The 9,234-nt window shown below is 39.5% G+C and overlaps 1 protein-coding gene across 3 annotated transcripts in view; it reads left to right on the plus strand.

Moving 5' to 3' along the window:
- The window catches only part of Il20ra (interleukin 20 receptor, alpha), a 41,821-nt gene that overhangs the window by 15,053 nt on the left and 17,534 nt on the right, over positions 1-9,234 (plus strand). The window lies entirely within an intron of this gene.

The following is a 9,234-nucleotide window of genomic DNA, read 5'->3' on the forward strand; positions in this document are numbered from 1 at the left end:
TCCTGGTTCTTTGTTATTCTTAAAAGATCTTTCCTTTTGCACTCGTTAGCTGCAATAGTGCCTTCAACATCTGAAAGTCTATCTTCAGTTTCTTTCAAGCAGCTTTGCCAGCTTTCGATGGAAGTTTTGATTTCCTGGATATCTCTCTGACTCTGTTCGTGTGTTCTAGTTCTTTCCTCTATCATTCATTCAATGTTTCCATCATTTTTCTGTGCTCCTCTATTTTTTATATACATCTTCTTTAGATGTGCTGATCAATTCTTTCATTATTGTTGTCATTTCACTTTTTACCTGAGATATTATTTCTGATCTGATTTCTTTTATGGCCAGATGGATTTGTTTCTTTACTTCAGTTGTGATCATTTCAGAGATTTCAGATGTGTGACTTCCATGTTCTCCTACATCAATGTCTCCTGGATTTTTCTGGATGAGGTGGAGTTCTGAGATTGCATTTTGCTCCTTCATCTTGTCATTTTTTATACCAGTGATGGAGCACTGAGCCTTTCCAGACAGCTCAATGAAGGTACTGGGAATCCCTAGGTTTCCTGGTTGTCAGACTTGTCCCATGATGGTGATAAGAGCTGGGGTGTCAGGTCCAGGATTCCCCAGGCAGTTCACAGAGTGCACCTGACTCTCTGGTGCTCAGATGCTCACTGCAGTGGCAGCAGGAGGCAGGCTGACAGGTCTGGGTTTCTCAGCCAGTTGATGGAGCATACCCAGCTCTCCCAGGGCTCAGCCTCAAACCACAATGGTGACAGGAGGTGGACTGCTGGGTCTGGGTCCCCAGGCAGTTGATGGAGTGTGCAGGGTTCAGATGCAAACTCTGATGGCAGCATGAGGCAGGCTGCCAGGTCAGGGATCTCCAAGAAATTGATGGAGCATACCCAGATCTCCTGGGGCTCAGCCATGAACCACAATGGTGGCAGAGGGTAAGCAGCTGGGTCTGGGATCTCCAGGCAGTTGGTGGAGTGTACAGGACTCACACACAAACCGCAATCAACAATGAATTTCTTAAGCTTCTTTTTTCAAAGTTGTAGGTAGAACCTACTATGTGCATGTGGGTCAAAATATCTCATTTAGTGGCAAACCTTCAACTTTGGTGAGTGAATTGCATTTTTAAAGGAATCCAAAGCCACTGTCAACAACTTTGGGTAATCAATCTAGGAAATACTATGTTGAGCAAAACAAAGTGGAAGTAATAAGAAAAATGAGATTGAACTTTTTGCAAGTTCATAAGCTACCTCTGAGGGCATTATAGCTGAAATGAAGCACCTCCCAAAGGCTGTGAGCTGCATGGTACCATAGGAATAATCATAACCCTCCCACAGAGACTACTTTGTAGATGTTCTCTCCTTCCTGGGTAAATCTCAATATATTTATTTTTAAAACTAGTCTCTATTTTAAAGTCTTGCTTATTATCAAGTACTAACAGTACAAGTACTCTAAAACATGTTTAAGCACATAGATTTACATGTTGGGGTGTGGCTAAAAAGAAATAGCCCTGATTTTTTTGTATTACTTATGCATCACTCACATACCTGGCAAGGAAAGTATATGTTGATGGATTGTGTCCAGGACTTAGAAGATCTCTGCTCTATGAAAGCAGTGCTTTCTGCTCTGTGTGTTTCTGCTCCCATCTGTACCTCAGTATCTACCCAGTAATTCTTTGTTGAGTGAATGTCATGATTAGGTACAGTTCCACCAGGAAAAGCTTCAGAGAAGAAAAAATTAGTAACTTCATTGAATTTCTTCTCTCTCTCTCTCTCTCTCTTTCTCTCTCTCTCTCTCTCTCGCCCCTTTGAAGATACTATCTCTAGCATGCAAATTTTGCAATGATCATATCATCTTTTCTTCCCACAACACTGTCCTTTGGAGCATTTCTTAAAGGCAATTGGTGAGTATTCTAGCAGAGCTAATGCCCTGTCATAGTTAGAGCATTTGGACTTGAGCAACCACACAATAGCTGAATAACCACAGACAGGTCATTCAACTTGCCTGGCTTCCATTGTTCACCTGTGAAATGAGAATAGTAACAATACCAAGCCAGTAATTGCTGAGCTCTTTCTTTGTTCCAGGAGCTCTGTTTAAAGAATCTTCTTTAATCATCCCTGAAAGGCTAAGAGTCAGGTGCTGTTATTCCCGTTTACAAATGAGGAAATTGAGGCCCAGAAGTTAAGGGCACTTGTTTAAGGGCACACAGCTAATACGTGGTAGAACAGGGGTAGACTCTAGTGTGACTCTAGAGAACTTCTCCAGAACCTCCCTGACCTTCTCATGTAAATAATTATTAGAAGCCAGTGAGATAGGGCAGTAGTGCTCTGTGTAATGGACAGTATAAAGAAACTGAGAAAGCACACAGGTACATCCACGAATACTTAGAGAACTAAGAGTGAAGATGGCTAGGTGGAGAAGATCACATGCAAAGGATCTAAAATTAGCACCACATCATACTGTCTCCTATAGATGATAGAATGTGTCTTTCTTCTCTGGTAAGTAATTTCTGAATCATATTTTAAGCACTGTCTACAAGCCTTACTTTTCCAGAGTACCTGGTACCTAATTAGAAGGGAGAAGAGGAGAAAGCAGTTAATATTTTTCAAGAGAAATGGCTTACAACTTGTTACAGAAAAAAATGTATCTTTCAGCCTGATGCAGTTAGATAAAAGTGTAACCGATTTGATGGCAGTTATACCTGTTTGTCTCTTTTCTTTGGGCATTTATTTATGCAGGATGCAGTTATTTATGACTGTTACTTCCTGAAATTGCCTAATCACCCTCTGGTGCTTTTTGTACTTTGGCTAATTTTTCTTTAACCTAATTTTTCGTAATAGCAAACTCACTCAGGGGTGGGATGTTTTTTCTTTTTTCCTTACAAGCCTACTAAGGTATTTTCCTGTTGAGAAATATGCCTGATGTGAGTAGCAACCGCTTCAGTGGGTTACTTTCCCTTCATTAAAAAGCAACTGCAGACCATGCCCCTCCCTGTAAGCTAATCCAGGTGATTTTCAAACTATACAGATTTGGGGGTGCAAACTGTCCCGTTCAGTGAGCTGCTCATGTACATTAGGGTCCTGTCCTGTCATTATAGTTTCTATCAGCTCCGCAAGTCCATCATAAGTGCCATTCAAAAGCACTTATTTACCAAGCAGTGTGGATATAAAGACCTTGTAAGACCTGCCGTTCCAATGTCAATCAACTTGGAGCTTCCTGGTTCCTTCTTGGCTCCAGTTTAGAAGACTGGCTGGGCTAGCATATCTGGGGGCTTCTGAGCGAGGCTGAGCAGGGTGTCCTCAATGCTAAGGTTTCCTTAGTTAATCACTAGATTGAGCAACTTGTATAGCCCCGCAGGCACCTCCAGTTGTGGTGTATTTGGCTGTCAGTCCTGTGGTCTTGTCATTTCCACACACTAGGTGACGACCATACTGCCTTTCATGGGATGGTCAGAATCCCTCAGATTCCAAAATGGGCAGCGTAACATCTGCAGCTCTGTGGACTACTTCAGAGGCTGACTGCCCTTCCTCTTTACAAGTTCACTGGAGAACCTCACCTGGTATTAGGCAGGTACTAATCTATACATAGGCTTTTTTGGCAGAATAACAAAAGGGAGTTACCTTTTACTCTCAGGCATAAAGTTAAAACTGTAACATCCTTAGATGATGATCTTGATATTAGCTTTGATGCTATTAGGAAAATATCACATACCATTTTGCTATATCTAGAGACCTGTATTCAAGGGATCTTTTAGAACCAGCATAGCAGGCACATTTTATAAATCTTCACTAATAAAGTTTAGTGCAGGTTACATCTCATTTATCCATTCTGTTTCTACTGGAAGAATCCAGGGGTTAACACAGCAGTTCCTTCCTTCACTGTAACATAGATGAAGCTGAGCTAGAAGACTCCCCGAAAGGCCCAATGTTGTCTATCCCTGGTGCTAGAACAGAAATGACACAAATTGCATGGCTTACAAACAACCGAGATTAATTCCTAATTGTTCTGGAAGCTGAGACATCCGATCAAGGGACCAATATATATAATATCTACTGATGACTTGTTTCCTAGTTTGTGGATGGCTGCCTTCTCATTGTCTGCTCACATAGTAGAGGGCAGGAGTATTTCTTTGGGGCTTTTTTTTTTTTTTTTTTTTTTTACAAAAGGCACTAGCCCCAGTCATGGTGCTTCACCCTCATGAGCTCATCATCCCAAGTCCCCCCTCCAAATATCCTTCATTAAATTGGGCACTAAGATTTAATGTATGAGTTAAAGAGGGGCAAAAACATTCAGTGTACAATGGGAAGGTATAACAAAGGAAAGATGAGCACTGCGGGAACACAAACTAGACAGTGCAGCTTACAAGATACAGGTAACCAATCACTACTTGAAGTTTATTCGGGGTGTACTTCCTTGCCAATCCCGTCCAGTTTTGTTGAGGTACAAGTTGTTTTGAATCCCTACAACTCAAGGGGACCTAGTCCAGAACCCTAATCAGAAAAGCTCAAAAGGAGCCCAGAACTTCTACTCTTCCTCTCAGTCCATTTTCTCTTGAAAGTCAAGACTCTTACCCAGATGTCTATAGTCAGGAGTGCTCACTTGAGTGGACACCATGTAGACTTCATGCAGTATCACATCATACTCATACTGCTAAAAAAAAGCACAAGGCAGTATTTATTAAATGATGCATATATAGAAGAACAAGGGGTCTAAAGACAGTATAGACAGGGAAGACCAAAAGCATAAAGGCATAAATTGGCAGATTACGTTCTCGCTGGTGAACATGGTCCTTTGGGTGGAACTGTAAAAGAGATACCATGAAGCACCTGTGTGCCAGACCAAAGTTGGGATGGGTGGTCCAGCATCTTGCAGAGTGCTGAAGAGTGTGCACACCAGTTCAACGACTTTTAAATTTGGATTATGACATCTGTGGACTGTCACAGAGTCAGAGTTGTGTGTCCAGGCTATAAGTCAGTGAGAACAAAAAATGTTCATCTTAACATCAAATTGTCACCTAACTCCTGATAATGATATGGCTGTGATGTATTTTCATCTTGATATTGATTAGATTATCTTATCAGTACTAAGGGGTTAAAAAATGACTTAATTGGAATTGGAGTGTTTGTTTAGGAGTGTCTCTATTTCCCAAACATGAAACAGTGCCTAAACATTTTGCAAACGTTTTTGTTGTAAAGTCACAAAAGAATATTAGTTATCAAATTGTTTTTATTTTTTAAATGTGCTATTTAGCTTCTTTGGTACTTTGCACCTTTAAAACAGATAAAGGGTCAAGGGCTCCTTGCCAAGTTCTCATGTGTTCATTTAGCTTGAACCACACAGCATCTCTCTTGCCCAGGATACTTTTAAAAGACTTTTAGAGCAGAATCAACACGGTGTTGGAGGGATTCCCACCTTTGCAGTTACCTCATTGTCTACGAAATGTGTCAAAGAGGAAGGAGAGTTCCTGCTTCCATGCCTGAGAGTCAGATGTGGAAAGGGAATGTTCTGGAGGGAAAGGAACAGGGCTTCCTATGATAAGATGCAGTGGGGTTCAAAAAATTTCTGACCAGACCAATTCCAAGTATTTTATATATTAATATCTTAGAATGATACATGTTCTCCATTCAGCCTTGCCTTGCTGTTATTTAAGGTATAATTCATTCTCAGGGTTAACAAATGAGTAAAGGAACTGAATACAGTATTTGTTCTGAGGCCAGTTCCTTGACTTGTTAGCTGCATAAACTTATACCACTTCTCTGTGTCTCAGTTTTATCATCTGTATAATGGAGATATAACAATAGTTCCTTCCTTAGGGCTAATGTACGATGGAGTGAGTTGGCTTTATGGTGAGCATTTAATAAATCTTGGCATCTATGATTATTATATGCTTACCCACCTGGCCTCACATCAACTAAATAAATATTTTCACAATATATATTGTTCTCCAAGTCTAGTGCAAATTGAGTTTTGTATACATACTATTTCCACTATTAAAACAGACCTCTTAGCCTGTCACTTTTCTACCTAAAGATATCTGGAGTTCTCCTGAAATCACCGCTAGTCCAGGGAGCAGAGCATGGGGGCATAGTTATAACTCTTCTCTGCACAAAAGTCAAACTTCACTGTAGAATCATCTACTTCCATCAATAGAAAACAAATCATTAAAATCCCATAATTAACAAAAATTATAATGGAGACAGACTAAGTACACTACCAGCCCATAGCAATTGATCAATATTCATTTCTGGAAATAAAATTTCTGAGAGCAGAGAAACAAGATACAGTGTCCCAGAATCAAGGGAGATGCCTACCATGGCTTAATTTGCTTGAATTAAAAAGTGGCTTGCAAACCAGCTGAACATGCCATAAAAGGAATATATTTTGTGTCCTGGTGTCCTGGGGAGATCTAGAGTTAAGATGTGACCTACATTGCTCATGATAGGGCTACTCGTTGGTAACACTTTGATTTATTGACAAGTAGATGGGCCCAACCTGGTATCTTTTCTGCCTGAATAATAATTTTTAAAAAGCCAATCCAAATGAAGAGTCTGCAGGACTAAAGGCAGTAGTATTCTTCAGAAACAATATACAAAACAGTAACATCATTTTATAATTTATTTCTATGAAATGTGTTTGCTATTGTGAAACTATCTCAGTATGTTTACAATGAGTTTAACCAATTATTATGTTTGAATACAAAAATTTGTTGCTGGAATCCTCACTTGCTATTAAAAGGATGGTAAGTTTCTGGTCTTTTCATTACTTTTGTTTTGTTTGGCCAGTGTCTCACTTTGTTGTCCAGGCTAGACTCAAGTTTTAAATCCTCCTGCCACAGCCACCCAAGTAGATGGGGTTACACCTGTATGCCAGCAAGCCCCACTTTGAGTTTTTAATTTTCTTCATAAAGATAAAATTGAACTATTAAAAAGAAGATTTTTTGAAATTTTCTTTTTTTTTTAGTCAGGATCTCACAAAGTAGTTCAGGCTGGCCTTGAACCCAGTATGTAGCCCAGGTTGGCTTCAAACTCACAGCAATCCTCCTGCCTCAGCCTCCCGAGTGCTAAGATGACAGGCACACACCACCATGCCCAGCTCTTTCTTTCTGAGGGTCAAGAGTCCAATAATGGCTCAGCCAAGTAATTGTGGCTGAGGGTCCCTCACATAGGGAGGTTGGGGCTGCCTCATCTGAAGGCTAACCTGGGGCCAGGGGATCCCCTGTTGGCTCACTAATGTGTGTCTCGGCAGATGGCTTCCTTTAGTCCTTCACCAGCTATTGGAAGCCTTTATTACTTCTTATATGGGCTTTGCTGTTGAGCTACTCAAAAAGACAGCAGGCTTTGCCCAGAGCTAACAATCCAGGAGAAAAAAGACAAGATAGAGGCCAAGTGCCTCTTACAACCTCCTCTTGGAAGTATTACATCATTACTTTTGTCACATTTTACTGGTTACACAGACCAACCAATCTCTACCGGCTATGACTGCCAGGAAGAAGGGATTATTGGAGCCCATCTCAGAAGTCACCTCCTGCAGCTGTGCTGATAGATATAATTTACCCATAAATAAACTGACAAGGAAGGTGGATAGACAGTTTCTGCCATTTAGAATGAAACGCATTTTCTTTTGAAAACATAGAATGGCATGATAAAAAAAACTAATGTTCTTATTGTCACATTGTTAATTATGTTATTTAATCTATTGCTAGAGTTTAGTATCATTTTGATAATTGTCATAGCATTTGTGAAGAACCATTTAAACAATGACACAACATTAACAAAGTGACTATCTGTCAATGAACATTAATGATTCCAGATTATAGTTCATTTCATGGGAGCAAAATTGCTTTATTTCCTCATGACAACAGCTAAATTAAATTAAATTAAGTTAAAATGAGCAATCCACTAAAACTTTCTTAAAACTTTTGCGGGGTACATTAGAGGCAACATTAGAGTTCTTTCAGTTGTTTAATATATTAAAGGTCAAGTAGAAACCATCATTATAGAAGCTAAAAATTGTATGAACACTGAGAAAACATGCCTGGACTACAATATCTAAGATTACTTGTGATTTATTTCTCCACATTTATGTTGCCACAAACCAGAATACTGTCTCCTCAGATAGGGCAAGAAAGCCATGTTTGGTCAATGTTTTGTATCAGTGTTATCATAATGCACTGTCTATTTTAATTTTATTTCTTATAAGATGCTAACCATTCTTCACGTTAGCGCCATGTAAAAATGTGGAACCGCAGTGTTTTAGACCTGGATAGAGCCTTGGAGGTTTTATATGTTAAAAATGGTTTTCATTTTTGAAGAGTTGAGAAAGGTTATACAAAATGGTGCTGTCTCATCCTGTTCCTTGTTCATCTTTAAAAAAATGACTAAAATTTAGGACCAAGCAATGCCACTGAGTAGTACTAAATTACTGATAATTATTCACTATACATAATCTCCAGAAAATATCACACCAATTGGTACACAGCAGTCAAATCCAATCAGACAGTGGGCAGGCTGTCTTTTTGACAGTCTCCCTACCACTTTCACATACGGCCACACTCACACTGTGCTTCTTTGTGAGTATTTAACTTCGTTCTTAAAATAAAACTGAGCTATTGTTTAAAGTGATCAAGCTGAACCGTAGGAGTTGTGACAAGTGTAGCATATGCACACACAAACACAAATACACCTCAGCCACCTGGTTGCTAAAGAGCTTATTTTGGTTAGAATCAGGGTCATATTAGAAGTTTAATTCTAAAGCAAATAATTTTTTGTTGATTTTTATTTGGCTTGTGGTAATATAATACATCATACAGAGCTAATCTTAGCCAAGGATTACCCTCAGCATGAAGCTAATTCCTTTCTCTGACATTAGTCGTATGTAAGAATTCCAGGACCAGCCTCCAAAGGCTGAGCTTTCCTTCAAATGAGGGAGTTTTATTTCCTTCATTTGATTTTGCAATATCAAAATTTGGTATTTTCCAGTGGGTTCACTAACTAAAACATGCATATGTGTAATCGGAGAAGTTCTTCATTGCATCTGATTGTTACTCAGTACATGTGATATTTCCAATATTTTAAGTTAATATTTTGGTTCCTAACATGTTATCAGTAAACATTTCATTTATTTTAAGTTGAGAATCATCCTTGGGTTGGGAGTGTGGCTCAGTGGTAAAGCTGTTGCCTAGCATGTCTGGGGGGCCCTGGGTTCTATCTTTAGGACCGTGTGTGTGTGTGTGTGTGTGTGTGT

The sequence above is a fragment of the Chinchilla lanigera genome, unplaced genomic scaffold (assembly GCF_000276665.1).
Source record: "Chinchilla lanigera isolate Chin_1 unplaced genomic scaffold, ChiLan1.0 scaffold00035, whole genome shotgun sequence".
Classification (NCBI taxonomy): domain Eukaryota; kingdom Metazoa; phylum Chordata; class Mammalia; order Rodentia; family Chinchillidae; genus Chinchilla; species Chinchilla lanigera.